Source organism: Trachymyrmex septentrionalis, unplaced genomic scaffold, assembly GCF_001594115.1.
Source record: "Trachymyrmex septentrionalis isolate Tsep2-gDNA-1 unplaced genomic scaffold, Tsep1.0 scaffold79, whole genome shotgun sequence".
NCBI lineage: Eukaryota > Metazoa > Arthropoda > Insecta > Hymenoptera > Formicidae > Trachymyrmex > Trachymyrmex septentrionalis.
The window spans coordinates 1,801,967-1,806,644 of NW_017305977.1; positions in this window are offsets into that span (position 1 = coordinate 1,801,967).

The window sequence follows — 4,678 nt, forward strand, 5'->3', positions numbered from 1 at the left end:
AGAAGGAAATGAGACGGGGCAACATAAAATCGGGAGAGTCGCGCTACTGTGCATACTCTCTGTCGGCACCTTTGATGTTAGTATTGGCTAAAATGGAATGCGCATGCGTGAAATAAGTAAGTTACCTAGCGTTGCCATGGTTACCACCTAAACTTCTTTCTCTTTTCATTCTTTTTCTACTCTATAAAAATTCCTCGCAAAACTCACTAGATTTTTTCGCATCGCAATCCAATGAATTCGTTGAAGTGAGTAAATGCTATTATAGAAACATATTAGAGCATGGGACACGAATAAATCTAATATTACGATAAAATAATTTAAACTTTACGAAAATTAATAAAAATAAATTGTAAATATATTGAAAAATAAAGAAAAAATATAGAAAAATTAGGAAAAATATTAAATTAACTTAAAAATGTATATTTGTATAAAAAAATATTATAAAATTATATATCTATGAAAATGTTATGAGAAAGCTGATAAAAGAAATTTATATACATATATGTCCGAAAAATAAGTTTAAAATATAATAAATAAAAAGAATTTTTACTTCTATGTTTCTACTTTTTGTTCACATTTTCACTTTATCACTTTTTCACAAAAATTAAACCAATCTCGAAATTTCTCACACAACATTTCATCAAATGAACAATACACGTAATACTTCTCTAAATTTCTACTCTGAACCATATATGCTTGAAAGATAAATATTTAAGTGGAACATTGAAACACTTATTTAAATAAAGAGAGAAAGAGAGAGAACAATAAAAGAAGGAGAAAAAGAGACTGGGCAATTTACTTATTTCACGCATGCGCACTCCATTTTGACAAACAAAATCAGGAGAGCTACTGTATATACTGTGACTGAGCAACAGTCGCTGCTATGTGACAAGTTTACGCGTGTCTCGCGTGTTTTGTTTTTAATGTAACCTCGATTATTCTACTTACGCCTATAGTCAACTAGCTCGGTCTCCCCTATACGTATATTATCATTATGTTAATAAATAATCAAAGTCAGACTAAATTAAGACTTTATTATTGGTTTTTCATGTTTTATTACATATTTTATATTTGCTATACACATGCAGGGCGTCCTATTTTAATCGATTATCTCAAATATTTCTTGAACAGTACATTTTAAGGAAAAATGTTTCACACCAAAGTTTTGGGACTTTGAGGGGGACATAAGATGGTGCCATTGGTTTTATTTTGGATGGTATCGTCAAGATCAGGGCAAGGTCACTTTGATTTTTTTAAACAGAACTCCCCATTTTTCATTACGTATTCTTGTAGCTTAAGAGCTTTCCAAAACACTGTAATTAAGTTCATTTTCATTAAGTACTTTTCGAGTTATAAGACTTGCAAATTACAACACTGCAGGCATTAGTAAGGGTGCGGCGCGGGAACTTCCTTATTTGAATTGCGCGCCACACAGCGGCCATTAATCTTACAAAAGTGGACGTGTGCGCATTTAAAAGGGTGCAGCCTAACGTTTTTTGTACGGTTAGTTTAGTAATGACCATGCAGTGGACAAGAGAAGAGCGTGCGTTCGCCGTGGCGACTTACTTTTCTAACAATCGTTCGATTATTGCAACTCAGTGTGCATTTAGAAAAAAATTTAAAATCGCGCCTGCAGGTCCTGTTCCTGATCGGAAATCGGTTGTTCAGTGGGTGGACACGTTTATGGATACTGGCAGTGTGTGTAAAAAAAAGCCAGGACCCTCAAAAACCACCAGGACTCCAGAGAACGTCGAGAAGGTACGGAACGTGATTTTGAAATCCCCCAAGCGATCTGCACGCAAACATTCAGTTGCTCTTGGGATTTCTGATCGCACAGTAAGACGAATTCTTCATGAAGACCTACAATTTCATCCATACAAACTGGCAGTGGTGCAAAAACTTAATACACGCGATTTCGATTCACGAAAAAGGGCTTGTGAAGCCTTTGTCGAAAACCTGCCTCATGACGCGCTTGTGTTCTTCAGCGATGAGGCACATTTTCATCTGTCAGGATGCGTTAATAAACAAAACATGCGATATTGGAGTGGCACGAACCCCCGAGAACTTCACGAGCAGCCCCTGCATGCAAAACGTGTGACTGTTTGGTGTGCATTATCGAGAGTTGGCATTATTGGACCCTGGTTTTTTGAAGAAAACGACAAGGCACTTACAGTTACTTCTGACCGTTATATCCAGATGATTGAAGAATTTTTCCTTCCCAAACTTGAAGAAATGAATCTCAGGGATGTGTGGTTCCAACAAGACGGCGCCACAGCTCACACGGCACGAACATCAATGGCTCTCTTGCGCGAACATTTTCCTGAACGTCTTATCTCTTTGAGGGGTGATCTTGACTGGCCAGCACGCTCACCAGACTTAGCACCCTGTGATTTTTTTTATGGGGATATCTCAAATCCTTGGTGTATACTAATCGTCCAAAGACCTTGGGTATGCTGAAGAACAATATTCGTGCTGCTATTGCTAACATCGACACGGGCACACTGGAGAAAGTGGAACAAAACTTTCGATTTCGACTCTCTCAATGTATTGACCAGAACGGAGGTCACCTTCAAGATATTATTTTCAAAAAGTAATAAAAAAAAACTTTAAATGTACCTCTATGTAAAAATACAAAGATTAAAATGACATTTCCAATAATTATTGTTTTATGATCTTTTCAAATAAGGAAGTTCCCGCGCCGCACCCTGTATTACCCAAAGTGCCCGACCGACAATTAAAACCTTTTAAATGTTGTTTAGGATTATGTTCTGAATAATATTTGTCAAGTTTAAAATTATTGGAGGTTGTACCTCTTACTTTCATTTTTACATAGAAAGGATTTTTTAGTGCAAAAATAAAAATAAGAGCAACAATCTGCAATGACCTTGATCTTGACAAATGTTCCAGATCATGATCCTGAACAATATTCAAAAAATATAGCCGTCGATCGGATACCTTGGGTAATGCTAATGCCGACTGTGCTGTAACTTGCAAGCCTTATGACTCAAAAAATACTTAATGAAAATGAACTTAATTATAGTGTTGTGGAAAGCTCTTGAGGTAAGCTACAAGAATAGTAATAAAAAATAGAGGGTTCTCTTCAAAAAAATAGAGGGTTCTGTTCAAAGTGACCTTACTCTGACCTTGACGACGCGATTCAAAGTCAAACCAATGGTACTATCTTATGTAGCCCTCAAAGTCCTAAAACTTTTGTCTGAAACATTTTTCCTTAAAATGCACTATTCAAAAGATATTTGAGGTGATCAATTAAAATAGAACACCCTGTATATGTGTATAATAGAATAAAATTTTATCATTTTCCTATTTAGATTATCTTATATATTCATTCTTTATAATTTCAATGCTAATACTGTATATGTACTGCCGATGCAAATATGAAATACTGACAAAACGTTATATAAAATTATAGTATTATACTTAATACTATAATTTATATAAAATTATAGTATTATACTTAAATAGTTTAACAAATCCTTAAATAACACAGACTGTCAACATTTTGACGCACATTATCAATATAAAATAGAAATAAATGTTCACATATATACTAACCCAAGAATAGTTCCATAAATTAGAATGCTTGAGATATGTATAAATTCCGGAAACAAAACCGAAAACATGTAACGTATATTAAAATCGAAATTTTTCTTCATAGAAACAAACAAGTAAAGTCCTGCAAATTTATAAAATATGAATACAATATATCCGATTGTTATACGAATTATCTATTTACGCAGGGGTTGGTATTTGGCGAATCGACTGCTTCCATTGTATCATCCATTAAGGAAAGTTCATGCAAGAACATTCTCAAATCCTTTAAAAAATCATATTGATTGATTATATGACAAAAGGAAATTATATTTGAATAAAAAGTGTTATTACAATATGTATAGAAAATATGATAGATAAAAAAATTCTAAGAAAAATTAGTATTTGAAACATAAAATTTAAAAATGTTTTATTAAAAGTTAATTTGGGAGATTAATATAAATACAAATATTAATTTTTTTAATAAACAGATTTGGTTTACAGTAAATAATAATATAAACATAAAAATTGATCAAAGTTTTTTTATAAAAACTTTTTATTAAAGAACTCCACACAATTCTTATAAAAAATAAGTCAAATTGCTTTAAATTTTAAAATTTAATTTGTAGCTCATATCAAATTAATTAAAATTATTCAAAGACACAAATCTTCAAATGTTAGTTTTTGCTCTAGGACTTACAGAAAGTTTTTATATTTTATATAAATAAGTACAAAAAATCAAAATAAATCTTTTTAATTACTATACTTGTATATGCATCAATTGTATGTTTACGATTTCAATTTTACGCTCATTCTCTTTCTCGAGAATTACATAGAATGAAAGACGTGATGTAACGAGCATTTCATTCCTTTAAGATGATTTATATGAATTCCCTTACTTCTCACAGAATAGTGCTCGATCTTTGTCGAGTTTCCTTGCCTCTTTGGAAATCCTAATGCGCTTCTTGGAATTTGAAAATGAAATAAAACTTTTGCAGGATTTTACACTGTAATAATATTTTACAAAATATTACAAAATATTATAAAATATTACAAAATATGATACTTTTTTCGTGATATTATATTGATCTGACAGATTTTTCCATGACACACATATATATATATATAT